The following is a 15,821-nucleotide window of genomic DNA, read 5'->3' as shown; positions in this document are numbered from 1 at the left end:
AAAGGTAAATATATTGGTATATACATTACATAGGTTGGATAGGGAGGGTATAGTGGAAGGAAGTATATCCTTATATGTTGGAGAGGGGATCTAAGCGACAGAAGAAATGAGTAAATGAAAAAGGCAAAGACTAAATGGGAGTTACACCTGAAAATGCTAATGGAACCATCATTTGCACATTGGTCACATACCAATTACCTCATCATGGAGAGAAAAGGTAGAAGAATGGCAGAAGGTATTCTTATGATGATGGAGACAGAGATATTGCTGATGGAAAGCTTTCATATATCACACTGACTAGCAATATTGTTCTTGATGTCCTACACAGGGAAGGCTGCACAGCATTACTTAATCTGGAAAAGTCAGCCTAATAATGTGACCAGAGTTCAGGAAAAGACTCAGTGAGCTGAGGAGGTGGGGGGGTGGGACAAGGTGAGTTTTTCTCAGTCAGGCAAAGGATGTGGACAGACCCATCTAAATGACATTGTCTTCAGCAGATGCTAAAGGACTTTTCAAAGTCTAGCATGTTCTGTTCAGTACCTTCAGATATAAAATGTGCCACTGAAGTACATTTTAACATTTTACTAATGACAGACTTTCTTTAAGCTGATGTGTATGAAAAGGTTTATTTATATGAAGACATAATTTTTCTTTTACCAATGCACTATAATTCACAAAATATGCCTGCTGTCACAGTCTGCGTTATTTTTGTGGGAGGGGCTTCAAAATTATTTTGGGCACACTCTTGGTTTGGTCCTTACACTGTCAAACACACAGTTAATACATCTGGCTTATGGTTATTATGGCTGGCCTTACACACAGGTGACCTAGGTTGCTGCCTAGGGCATTGTTTTGGAAGAGGCATTTTCCCTGATAATTTATTTTCTTAAAGTAAATAAGTATGGTGTTTCTTTTCATTAATAAAATAAATAATTCCTACAGTGGCCCTGCACAATGATAAAGCAGCTGTAGCATCCTAGGGGAAGTGCTGCAAATTTGGACCATTCAATTTGTTGCCCTTCTGCTCCATCCGGCCCAGAATCTACCTGATTCATTGTCACTGTAGACTGTGGGTAGTATGGAGCAGGAAGTCAGCAAATCTGAAAGTGCAAAAGACATCTACTGTATCAAGAGATTTATGATTGGATATCCATAGTATATTGTTAGGAAGTTTGCTGTAAATTGATGGGTACAGAGGCCATCTGTGGATACAAGTGATGTACTCCTACTGTTGTTTGATCAATACTAAATAAGTTCTCAACTGATCCTGATTTTACAGAATGTCCCAGATTTTACCTCATATTTTTGGTCTGCTCCTCATAAAATGTATTGTTTTTTAGTAAATTATTGATAACTCCATTCATTATATAATGGCAGACATTTGAGTTTCAGACTTCCTGTCCTTTAGAAAATGCATGCTAATGCCAAAACCTGTTATTCTAGAAGTGGTATTTAAAATCTGTCCTTGATTTGGGGCCTTTTTCACCCATAAACATTCTCTGATTTGACATGGCCCATGTAGCCCATGTAGTGTCACACAATGTATTGCATTTGCTGAAACCCCCTCATAAAAATAATTTTGCTATGGCTTATGCTTGTGTGAGTGCCATGAATAATTGATCATGTTAAGCTTGTGTGTGTGATGAACAGTGACAAGCAGGGAATTTGCAACTCAAGAAAAAGCAGCACACATAGTAGCTAGCTGAAAAACATGACAGGGAAGAATTATATACTGATGATCATATAATCAGCCATGGTGTATGCTAATGAAGCAAAAACACAGTGGAGTGATTCAGAAATGTATAAAACATTCTCAAATATGACATGCTCAGTTTAGCAGGCAATTCAACCATATGCTGGAATACAACTACAGGAAAACATTTTAAAAAATGTATGGGCTGTCACAGCCATTGTAAACCTGTATCTGCAAGAGGCTCTGAAACAAGGTGCTGCTGCTGATGTTGCCAGACCTTGCCCTTGAAAGAGTAGGGTTTTCAGGCCATGTCTGATCTACCATGGGCTCCATGAAATTGAAATAGTGGACCTCTACAAGGTAGGCAGGGACACCGTGCAGGAAATAGTAGACATCTGATGATCCCACAGGAATCATGGAGAATCCATACCAGTAGATACTAACCTATGTGTACCATTACATATTTTGGTGATTTCTTGTGTGGGAACATAGTGGGAGATTCACAGGCTCCTGCCTGAAGAACACTTCCTCTGTTCCTCAGGGCAATGCCTAGACACATAGGGAAGCATATGTCACTGCCACATACTCCAGAGGAGAGGGCTAACAGCATGCAAAATTTCTATGACATAATCAACTACTCTAAGGCTCTGGGTGCCATAGACTACACCCACAATGAAATAATGGCCCCCACCTGGTGAAATGGAACATGAACTGAAAAGGGTATTCCCCCATAAACTGACAGGTGGCCTGTAATATGCAACATATCATCTATAATGCAAGCCACTCAGGCATTTTCTATGACTCCCACATATGATGCACTTGTGACCTTTACCTAAGATTTGTAATGGGTGACTTACCACAAGGACATCTAGTGGGGGATGCTGGATATGCCCTGGAACCTGAGCTCATGACTCCTATGAGAAGTTCACACAACTCCACTGAGCAAGGTTACAACACTGTACATGCACAGGCTAGGAACATCATAGAACATGTGTCTGAACTGCTCAAGTCACATTTCTGCTTTCTGGATACATCCGGATGTGACCTGCAATTTGACCATGCCACCCCTTCAAAAATACTATGTGTGCCATCTTATTTTATATTTAGAAAACAGTTGCAGCAGGGTGGCCCAGTACAAGCACCACAGTTACCCGCACCACAAACTGTGGTAGATGACAAAGATGAGGGGTTAGATGAGGAGTCAACAGCATGGGCTTAGCATTTCAGAGAGAGATGACCACAGTATGCCATGGCACTGGCCAAGAGGTAGTGAATTGCACATACACTCACCACTTAATAAACATAAGGGCTCAGCAGACACAAACAGTAATGCTGATGCATAGAAACAAACCAGACTTTGCTTACTCATGCACTGGCTGGATACTGTAAGCATTAGAAATAAGCTTCCCCAGGCTAGGATGCTCTCATTAGCAGTAGCAAAGGTTTGTGATCAACCTGTCACAGACAAATACTACAATGCATAAATAGAGTAAGAGGACAGTACAAACAACGATGAATGTTATAGCATAAACTGATATATCCAGCAAATACAGACACTAACAATATTGGAGCCAAACAAACAAACTGTGCTTACCTGTGCATTACTTGGCCACTCTGTGCATCAGAAAAAAATCGGTCCATGTCAGACAACCCATCTGGGGGGGGGGGGGGGGGGCACAGAATAGTAAGCATCAAATGCACAAGTAGGTGAGGAGCCTATCTTACACAAATACTACATTTTTTTTGCATGTTACAACAATAGTAAAATCTCTGTACACATAAATGTGTGAGTTGCCCGATACTTGAACAGATTTCAGTGAAACACTGGCGGTAGACAGCACATTGTAAATATGTATTTATCAGAATATTAAAATCGAGCTTACCTTCCAATATTTTCTGAAAGTATTCTCCCTAGTCCTTTAGCAAAAATGTTGAGAGTAGTAGGTGGGGCAGCAATGGGGAAACAAGCAATCTTCCCTAGCACCATGGAAAATCCATAGACCACATCACACTTATAAGGTGTCAATAAACCCCTCTGGGCAGTGAATATTTTAATTAATTCTCAATTCATTATCCTTTCTGAATAACTCATTTTGCATAATGTGCTATGGATATGAACCTTGTGGTAATTTCTAGTCTATGACATGTCCACGTCTAGAGCCGGTTACAGCACTAGGCAGCCTAAGCAGTTGCCTAGGGCCATGTGGTTGGGGGGCCCACTGGTCAGGGTGCTTCTACATTAACTTTTTAGTAATGCAAAAAAAAAATAAAATAAATTAAACACTTCTTTAATCCCATGGTGCCGGTGTCTTCTCCTTTAATGAGGACCATGTGTGCATTGCATGCATGCAAACCAACAGGGATGTAAATGCATTCCATAATTGTATAAGAGATTTGTGCTCGGAACTTAAACCTGCCATTCCATTTATTGTTGTATGAGAGAGAAAGTGTGTGTGTGTGTGTGTGTGTGTGTGTGTGTGTGTGTGTGTGTGTGTGTGTGGAATTTAAACTAACCGTTCGGTTGATGCTGCATGACAGAGAAAGTGTGTGTGTGTTGCTGTATGAAATAGAAAGTAAAAGTATGCATGCACATGTGCGTGTGTTTGTGTTTTGTGTGTGTGTGTGTGTGTGTGTGTGTGTGTGTGTGTGTGTGTGTGTGTGTGTGTGTGTGTGTGTGTGTGTGTATATATATATATATATATACATACCTCTCAACTGTCCAGTTTTTTGCAGAATGCCCAGATTTAGCCTCATATTTTTAGTCTATTTCTCATACAATATGTGGTTTTCTGGCAAATCACTGAGGATTAAAGTAACTAAAGAATGACATATATATTAGTTTCAGACTTCATATCATTCAGAAAATGCATGCTAACCCAAATCATGTTATTCTAGCAATTTTCTACATTAAAAAGAGCAATATTTAAAGTCTGTCCCTATTTTTGGGCCACTACACCCCCCCCCCCATTATTTTAGACTTTATCCAGATTTCTTGCACTGAAAGGTTGAGTGGTAGGGTGTGTAATACCCTAGTTAAGTGGGGGCAGGTTAGACAATTAACTTGATCAGGCCTGACCCTATACCTTGGTTACAGGAGGCCAGAGCCTGAATCCTCTGCATCAACTACCAGACTGCTGAAGGATTGTGACTCTGAGTTTCAGCACATTTTCAAGTTTTTGATTGTCAGTGCATTTTCAAGGGATTAGGAGTTTCAAGAAAAGATACGTTTAATGTTGGTCATTCTAAGTCTGTTTTCAATGTGCAACTAACAATTTTGTTTAGCAAATGGCTAGTCACTGTTTGTACTGTAGAATTTGAAAGTAGTGTTAGTAGCATAATTGCCTTTGGTGCAAACGGTTGTGGTTTCTACTCCCACACCATGTAGATGAAGTGCTGTTATTGCAGTGCTCTTTGGATTGATAATACTGTGGTGCATTTTAAGGGGAGATGGGGGTGCTGCACTCCTGAGTGTGCCTTCCTTTGTAATGATATGCCTAGTAACTATGAACTTGTTGCCAGCTTGTCAGCAATTCCGTATTACAATATTACCAGCCCACCAACTTTTTAATGTAACATGGGAAATTAATTCTTCAGCGGCAGCAGACATTGAATTTGTAGATGAAACACTAAAATATGAAGTTGCTTGCCAGTAGCAACCTCTGCATTAGTTACAGATCTCTTTAATGTGGAATTATTTGGATGACTTTTACTTTTGCATAGAGAATGCATGTTGACTGATACTAGTGGACTGTAATGACAGGGGTTTGAGTGGTCTTTTACGGTTGGAATTTTCTGAAATGGGCAATTTTGTCATTATTGGTTCATGCATTTTGTTTCATTGCTTATTGGAAGAATGCTCAAAACTACAAATTTAAAACACATTCTATCATAGTGCTGTATTATACAAGGAATATAATTTAATACAATCAGGAAGATGAATCAAAGAACACATGCATGTATGCATGGCCCTAAAAATGTGTGCAAGGAGCCTATGGTTAGAAAACAGCCCAAAGGTAAACTTCATCTGCTACTGACCAGATGTATTTTCTTTGAATGTGGATTTCAATGCCGTATCAATGAAAGTGAGAGCTTCAAGGGCAGAGAAGTTTACTTCTCATGCAAAATCTGTTTTCATTGTGAGAGGGTACTGTTTGTTTAGCAAATGGCTATCAGTGTTTCTGCTATAAAATTTTAATTTAAATCTTTTATTTCAATATCTGTAATCATTGTAGAAGTAAAGAAAACAGTATGCACACTGACAGGTTTGAATGATGTTTATGGTAATTGGGGAGAAATAGCCAAGTAATGAAACACTGAAATGGCTGGGGAGGGGGCTTTTGTAGGTGTGGGTAGGGGGCTGCTGTGGGGTGGCCTGATCTATTACCTTGCCTAGGCCCATATGACCAAGATCCGGCTCTGCACATATCTGAGCAGCACAAAAACAGGGATTACCACTTTTGCCTAATGCCTTCCAAGTGTGCCTGATTAGCAGTACTGGTCAAGCAATGATGTGTTAAAGTTGCATGTAAGTGGAATCATAATTTGAAAAGGTGTGTCAAACAGGTAAAGCATACAAGTACATATAAGTTATACTCAGATTGAAATATGAATGGACCTTCATCCACATATTGTCCAGATAATGCAACATGTATGTGAGGTGACTGTGCATACATCTCAGGCATGGGACAAAGATGTCTAACAATGTGAATTATATCCACAACAAAGTAAATGTGGCTTAAATACAAAGCATATATACACCTTAAAAACAGCAGAGTATGTGTTTATGCCAGGCTTTAAGACATTTTTTGAACAAAGGTAATAAAATTAAGTAATGCACAACAATCAATATTATGAGTAAGTCTGCTGTGCAGAAAGTGTTTGTACCCTCACCTTCATTATTATCCTCACATCTCTAATAATACCATTAACACAATTGTACTGCATAAGCAAAAATAACAAAAGTGTGACAGCATCACTATATTGAACATAACTGCCCATTTCAAAGTACAATGACCTGAACATGTAGTTGATTTTCTTCTTTTTATATTAACTGTCTAATATGTTCTTAAAGTCAATGGTCCTTTGCAATTCCATAGGTACAGTGTTCAAATCTTGTGAAGGTGTTGTCCAACTCAAATTGCGATAATTTGTGTACATATTTTATTTGTTGAAACCCACAAAGCTGACAAATCACTGCACTGAATTGTATCCATAATTTTTTCCTTCATCCTTTGCATGACATTTGCTGTTGTACATTGGTGCTAATCATCAATGTCCCTTAGGGAATGATAGTGACCATCCTATGGCAAAAGCTCAAAATTTATTCTACATGTGTAAAGACATCAGTCGCACAAATGAGACTGCCACCAGTACAACCACTTAGCATATTGAACATTAGTGAATTCAGAAAAGTACTTTATCTGGAACTGCCTTAATGGCTCCACATGTAAAGTCTGTACTGAAAGACAATGCAATAGGTGCAGGGTTTGAATCCACATGAGGGATAGTATAACTATATACTTTTATGTGGCATAATAAACTTGATCATTTCATTTTTACATCTTTACCCTACACCTTCTATACACAGATGCAGTTTATAATGGAAATATTAAAATATAGTTTAGTTTGAAGCCACAAAATGCATAGTATACCTGTATACATTTATGTGGCATAATACATGTGCTCATTTCATGTTTATATCTTAATGTATCCTACACCTTCTACACACGTGCAATTTATAATGGTATTGTTGAAAGATAAATTCTTCACTGTGACTAATAACCCTGTTAATGTTTTCTATGTGTCTCTCAGAGTTGTCACCTCTTCTCTTTAATAATAACAATAATAGCATGCCTCTATGTACATGCCGTGGAATAAATAGTTTGTTTGTTTCTTTCGGCTTTTCCCGGTTAGGGGTCGCCACAGCAGAACTCCGGTCCGCTAATGATTGGTAGTGGATTTTTACGTACAGGGTTACCAGCCCTGACATACAACCTTCAACGAAGGCACACCCCATTCACGTATGCCTCCACACAGAAGATGCTCTAGCTGAGAATCGAACAGGACAACGTCTTGCTATGAGGCAACAACGCTACCGCAGCACCACTACCGCATTCTCAGTACATGTGCAAAAATGAGAAAACATAACTGCAAGGTATAGAGATAACTAAATATGGTGAGTACATCAAAAACAGCTTGGAAAATACGTATTCACACTGCTTCAATGGTGTAGCTCTATACCGATCATGTATAAATCTTCCTGGAATATGCTTGGGTGCCCATCCTGTCTTGTACAGTCTGTATGGCCCTGTCCTCTATGTTTGGCCTCAACCAAAGTAATAATGATATCAGCTAAAGCACAAGCATATCATACACAGGTGGCATATCATTTGGTCAATGGTCACTGATGACTGTACAGAAATGGCTCTTTTTGACCAATGGCAAAAAATCAAAAAATAATTACTCACGAGCTAATACTATGCCACTGGTCAAGCATCTTAGTTAGGCATGAGCATTCATCACTTGTCTTTCAAGATATAAACACAAGTAATTTAAGAAGAAAGTATTGCACTTAAAAGCACATGCACCTCAAATTATTACTCCATTGAAGGAACATCGTATAGTGCAACACTTACATGGTTGTCATACATTAAACAGGTCTTAATTTGAGTATTAGCATGTCAGTTTGTATATGTAATACAGTAAAACAGAAGCACATCACCGACATGACAACATGACAAGACAAAATATGACTTGATAGAAATGATGACGCATACATTAGTATAATATATATTGTATAATATCCAATACACGTCATGATGCAGACTATGTTATGTAGGCACATTTCCAGTCATGTCCATGTTTATAGTCCTCGCCTTATACATTTGCAATGTCAGTTCCCCTGTGGCATTATTAGTTAGCATACATAGTTCTGAAGCTCATGTCTCATTTTGTCATGTGTTCATTTCTAATGTTGTATATGTAATCATTCACAAAATATTTCTTATGTCACAACAATGTATCCTGTAACAGTGATACAAAATGTACATAAGCACAAAGCAGAGGAGCAACAATGTTATGCAGGTAAGTACATATTTGTATGTAAGACTGTTAACCATATGAATGTGGTAAATCATCTCAGAGAGCATGCCCAGAGGTGGAACAATGTCAAATGAAATGTAACTGAGATATCACCAGTCACTGTGGAGCATATATATACTGATCAGCACACATGGCCAACTGTTTCTGCCATGTTTGTCACCCAAAATGGACAATGCACAAATAATATACACATTTAAATCTAGGCCAGTTCTGTGTCATCTCTTGCACAAATGCAGTTCTCCATGGTGTCTATCATTGTGCACAGGCTGGGGAATGTGAGATGTGATTTAGGCACCAGTTTCCTGACATTTTTCCTAAGACCTTTAAAGGGAAGTAATAGCAGGTGATGGTGAGGTAAGTGCTCCATTTAGAGCATAGATATAGTGTTAGGAGGAGTCTCATATTTTTGTAACTCTCCTTCTTAGAAATTATAGCCAAAGGCATCCTTAGGGTGGCTATACTGTGCCTCAGTACAAGGCTGAGGCTTGGAATATATTAGACAAGGCTGTCAACCATGCTACTGACATTCCACAGATGGATGAACATGCCATCACTATTACAGTAACCTACAAGGGTGAAAACATGACTTCTGTGGCCGATAAGAGGTTCGTTACAGGTCCCACTCAGCACTTCAGTACTAAGTATATCCTCTGGTAGGCATGCAGTACAATACCATGACATAGCAAGACACTCAAGTCCTCATTATGTGTGCAGAGATTGAAGGAAAACAGGAGGCACATCCAGAGAGACTGCAATGCTCCAAAGAAGCATAGCATAAGTATGGATTCAGGTATGACTGATTGCCATGTCAGAACAGCGCTGATTTTATCAATAGATTATCAAGTATTCAGCTATCAGGCCACAAGTGGTTGTAAGACACCTTCTTGAGTGTGCATATTCTACAGCTGCTAGCTCTGCTGACCTGCACAATTAGCTCATGCAGCTTTGAACTAGTTACCTGTTAGCTAAAGACAGATGGATGTGGATTCAATCCCAGACAGGACAAAATATGTATGAGATAGATTTTATAAGTTAATATTTACTTGCTGTGCTCATAGTTTAAAATAACATGTACCCAGTCCCAATACATGTTTAAGTAACTGGTATCTATAATCCAGTTGTAAAATAATTACACTTTTAGTAGAATGCTTTTAATTGAGGGAGCCAGGATATGATAGCATTAGTGTAACAGTAATTTATGGCCTGACAATTTCATGTCAGGATTTAAATAATATTAAAAATGTCTGTGGAATATGTAATGACTGTGACATTAACATTACAGAGCATTGATTATATTTTTTTTATTTTTGTATCTCCCCTACCATAATTCTCACTATCAGTTCTACTTTTTTTCTTATCTTTCATTGCATCTCAACATTCATTTATGAGTTATCATGAGCACCAGCACAGGAAGCTAAACCAGTAAAAGCAGCTTGGACCTCCATCCCTCCACAGGCGGCTGTGACAGCACCACATCTGACAGAAAAGGCACCCAGCACTTCTGGCTTATAACCTGGTAGCATTGCCTTCACAACACCTGCATTACCTGCTTCAGGTAGGTCTGCCCAGAGGACTGGTGCAATGGTATGCTCCAGGACTTGTGGCAATGGAGATGATGATTATGTTACTTAGAAGTTATAATCCACACCACAGGAAGAAGGAGCCTTCATGAATGCTTAAAGAATTCCTTTAATCCTTGGCAGAAAGTGTATATAAGCACTTTTGTTTTAAACCATAAAACTTCATCACATACAAATAAAAGAGACTCAAGCCTGTGTTTGAATATCCTTCTGTTGCATTCACATTACAGCAAACTGTGGGCAATTTAGCCCTCCTAGTACAACAACTAACACAGCATGTGGAGGGAGTTTTGGCGCAGGAACCAAACTGTCTAACATCTAACATGGTGGACAACTCTCTTCAGTCTGGTGCCTCATCTAGCAGAGGTGAAAACCATCTAGAACAGGGACAAGTAAACAACCAACTGACCACTGAACTCATCCTGAATGGAGGTATGGCAGGTACTCAAGTTCCTAACCTTTCTGAGTGGATAGGGGAACACTCTACCTATGGGAGAGGACACAAATTTGTGTTTTATCCTGGATTCACTTGACCAAAGGCTTTTTAAATGAAAGAAATTACAATTAGAAAATGTTTATTTCATGTAAAGCATCAGGGTCAAATGTGTTCCAAAAGGTTTTTGCCAGTGGAGGTTCCCCACAGGCTTGGACAGGGATTCCCTACTACATAAGGAGTTCCTGGAACTATTTGACCGACAGGGCTGTGAATACATGGAGCTTTTGGTGAATCATGACACACTTTCCATTGATAAACTAACAACTGAAGTTGCAGAGCTTAATGACCAGATAGCACAATATGCACAGTTTAAATTCAAACATGCTTGTATTTTTACGAGTATTGAACAAAGTATCATCAAATCTAAAAGTTATAAACTAAAGAAATTTGAGAGGGATAGAAGGGACTATGTAAATGGCTCAGCTTATCCATTGACCCCAGTTTCACAAGTATGGGCCAACGGAATATTACCAACAACACTGACGCTTGGGTGACTGAGAATAATTAATAATCAAGGAAGTAACCAAAAAATGTTTGAAACTGTGAACAATGGCAGCAGCCCATTTTCTGACTCTCAGACCAATGACGATCAACAGCAGGGTTTTTCCGAGTTGAGAAGATCAGAACGAATCCACGAACAACAAGGAACACAACCCAACCAATCACAATTCATGGAGGAAGCCCCAGAGAATGAATCAGAACAATTACCAGTGCAACAATGGCCCACCTCACAGGGGGATGAGGAAAACATGATAATGGAGGTTACTACCATTAGAGCAGGATCCCATTCACCCAACGAGACCCATGAAGGGGCAAAAGGAACTGTAAGGATTGTTTATAACCAGGAAAAGGACTTTGGATTTTATAACTATACTGACATTGAATTGGGAACTGTGGTAGCAGACATTTTCTGATGTGGTCTTAACTTTGTACCAGCCAGAGAAGTGGACTTAGTTAAGGTAATTCTAGATTTAAAAGTATATGTCCGCAAACTCAATTTTAACATTTTGTTTAATGATAGACAGTTACCTAATGACATTTTGAGAGTCAGTAGTCTGTACAACCCCCTACTACATCCTTTGTTATCACAGTTTGAAAAGTTTTGTGAATTGGATCTACGATCCACAATTGGTAAACATATTAAAAAGAATGAACCAACAGAAGGGGAAATTAAAAGTGTATTCAACTTATTACGTGAGGGCGGCTTTAGAGCTATGCAAGCAGACAAGGGTGGGGGGATTGTCATAATGCCTGTTCTTGAATACAATGTATGTATATTTAATATATTGGTAGGTGACACATACGAACGTTCGAGTGTATCTGAACTTAACAGAGCTTACTATAAGATCAACAATCAGTTGAGAGATATGTATATAGAGCAGCGTATTAGCATGGAAGAATTTAAATACCTAACAGTGTTGGCACCTAGGACACCCACCATGTTCGGAGTACCTAAGGTACATAAGTCAATTGAAAACCCTCCACTAAGACCCATAGTAGATGGTAAGAGCTCAATTACAGTCCCATACGCCCAATTCATAGACCATAAGTTCAAGAGCCTACTGGAGGATGAACAGCACCTATGTAAGGACTCTTGGGACTTTTTAGCTAAAATTAAACAATCTGGAATTTTCCATGAATTACCTTTTGGTCACAGCAGACATAAAGACTTGTACATGGTGATACCCCACAAAATAGCATTGGATTCTACACAGGATTACCTAGCTAGAAGAGGGATTAAGAAAGATGATTTCAACACATGCTTAGAAATGTTAGAAATTATTTTATATAACAATTTTATTACCTTTAAGGGCACAATTTATAAACAAAAGGAAGGGATAGACATGGGTTTGGCAGTGGAATCTCTCATAGCTAACATAGTTATGCTACAATGGGAAAGTCAATATGTCCTAGGACAACAGTACAGAGATAGTATCAAGCTGTATTTACATTATCTGGATGATTTATTTATCATCTGGAAGGATAATGAAATTCTGTTACAACAATTTTTACATTATATTAACAACAGCACTGACTTTTTGGATTTTACTCAGAGTTATAATAGGGAGAGAATGGCCTATCTGGATGCAATGACAGAGATGGAACCTCCTAGTGACAGTTATGTGGCCATTGTTTACCGCAAACCTACGTACTTTAATACTTTACTGCACTTTTCTAGTTTCCACCCACATAAGCAAAAGAAAGCTGTGGTAAAGGGACAAATGGTCAGGGAAGCACGCATGAGTACTAGGGAAACAGATTTTAAAAGGGAATGTGAACTATTAATCAACATGTTCACTAGGAGAGGATACCCCATGGATTTACTATATGAGACATGGGTGGAAGTATCAACTAAAAGAATAAAAGGGATATACATACTAATCCTGACTAAGGAGAACTATGGGAGACATATTCCAATAACAGAGAAACACAAACAGAACGATTATACAGGAGCTAGGATAACTAGGTTTAATACTGAAAGCAGCAAAATTAATTGGATCTTGTACAAGAATTGGAATGTTTTCAGAGAAAACTATAACATTTTACAAGTCCTAGGTCAGGCTCAAACTATAATTTACAGAAGGAGGTGCAACTTTAAGTACATGATGGAGAGGAAAACCATTAAAATTGTAACTCAGGCAAGGATGACCAAATGTGGGAGATGCAGTCCATGTAAATACATCCTGGAGGGTAACAGGATAAATTTGAGAAACAAAGATTTTCCCATAAGAGGTATATACAACTGTGACACTGCAGGGGGGGGGGGGGGCTCATTTATGGGGCTCGCTGCCAATTCTGTGAAACCTTTTACATAGGCAAAATGGAGCGGAAGCTTCACACTCATATATATGAGCACATGTATGAAATTAAGATGAAGAGAACTACCAAAGCTCTGTATAGGCATGTGTTGTCACATGAAAGACATGATTTTAAATTTGGTATAGTGGAAAAGGTTGAAAAAATCCATGGGGGGGATCCATGGTCTACCTTATTGGAAAAACAGGAATTAATTTGGCAGATAAAGTTAGAGGCTTACAGGTTTCCAGGCCTCAATGACATGGTCAGCCTAGACCCAATATTAAAGTTATGGTCACTTGAATGATAAAACTAGCCAGTATGAATAAATGAATGATTTACTTCTATGCATTTAGTAAAACTGTATAAATGCAGTATTATCAGGGTGTTTTGTTTTTAATTTTATACACATTCACATAAATGTTTTAGAATTTTTGTATTAAAAAGTTTTTTTAGGAGATGTAACACCGGAGTGTATATTAAAATCTCAAAGTCTGACTATCGAATACGATATTGTCAACACGAGAATACTGAAAGCGTACTACATTGAATTTTTAAATGGAAAATCTCCGTAGGGGGAGATTTCCATTTACTTCAATATAGTGCATTCTCGGAGTTGGTATATTGAAGTATGTGGGGTGTGGGTGGTGCAGGGGGCTTGCCCCCCTGCCTATAAATTATTTAGTTTTTTTTTTTTTGTTTTGTTTTTTTTAATTTAGTATTTTTTTTTTGGTTTAGATGGTTTAAGACTTTGATCACTAAGTTCGATCTTTATTGATTCGAAGTTTTAAACCTTCGAGATTATAATATAGACCCGTAACACTGTACTAGGGGTTGTGGATGACTGTGACCAAGTTAACATATGCATATACATTTCTTTTATATAGTTTCTGGTTGCAAACTCCAAGTCTTTTCAAGTAGGAATATTTTTACACCAGTTTTACTGTTCGGTTTATAGAGGGACATGTCTTTTTAAATCAAAATGACTTAATAGTGGTAGGGTGTGCTCTCAATGCAACAGAAGGATATTTAAACACAGGCTTGAGTCTCTTTTATTTGTATCTGATGAAGTTTTATGGTTTAAAATGAAAGCACTTATATACTCTTTCTCCCAATGATTAAAGGAATTTTTTAAGGATTCGTGAAGGCTCCTTCTTCCTGTGGTGTGGATTATAACTTCTCAGTTTGGTCTTTTTCCTAGTTTGTCTTTATTCTTGATTATGTTACTTAACAAGAACTGACAGTGCTGGTGGAGGAGATTATGGAGAGGGGTATTGGTGCCCACATCAGTTGTGTGGAATGAATCATGCAACAAATTGCTGCTCCATCCAGCACTGCCCCAATTGTCTGCAACAGGAGACAGTGGTGACAGTTCTGAGGGTGAGGACTAGATTCTCACTGTGTTCATGCTAGATGCAGATGTGCCTCAGAAATATCCCATACCTAACCACAAAAATGATGTCCCTCTTGCATTCATCACCATCCAACTGTCTGTCTTATATGTCCAATGTGTAAACACCTGCTACATAACCTACCCAACATACCTACTCATGTTATTCCTAAATACCTTCCCCAATGTCCCCTCTCTCTCTTTAAAAACATAAAAAAGTCACCTGTCCCACAAAAAAAAAAAAAAAAATTACATCCTGTACATAACTCTCCACTTTGCCTGTGTGTGTATATTGCACAACTTATTAGGTCCAGTTTGTTGCATAGCATTATTAAATTTTTGTCATGCATCATTTAACGATGATAGCATCCAAATTTTCAAAGTTCTTTGTACATATACAATCTTAGCTTGTGAAGAAGTGGATAGATTTGGTCCTCTCCCACCACCGTCCTGTTCATTCCTTAATAAACCCACAGTGTTCTACCCTCTACTTGCTCCCTATTTTCACTACTGTCCTATCAACCCCATTTCACACCTTTAATCTGGTAAAAAATAGAGTCACACACCACACACATGGCCAGAAATGGCTTATAAACACAAATCTCTATTTCTGTCCTTATCATTTAAATGACACTTGGCATCGAGCAGCACAGCTTACTGCTAGGTCTCATCATATGGCAAAAACTCAACAAATAAATATGCATTTGCTTATACTTTGAAATTGGTTGCTTAAATAAGCTTGGCTGAAGTGCACTTCTATAAGCA

Source organism: Protopterus annectens, chromosome 5.part1 (genome assembly GCF_019279795.1).
Source record: "Protopterus annectens isolate FY-2018-M chromosome 5.part1, PAN1.0, whole genome shotgun sequence".
Classification (NCBI taxonomy): Eukaryota; Metazoa; Chordata; order Ceratodontiformes; family Protopteridae; genus Protopterus; species Protopterus annectens.
Note: the sequence above shows the minus strand (reverse complement) of the source record.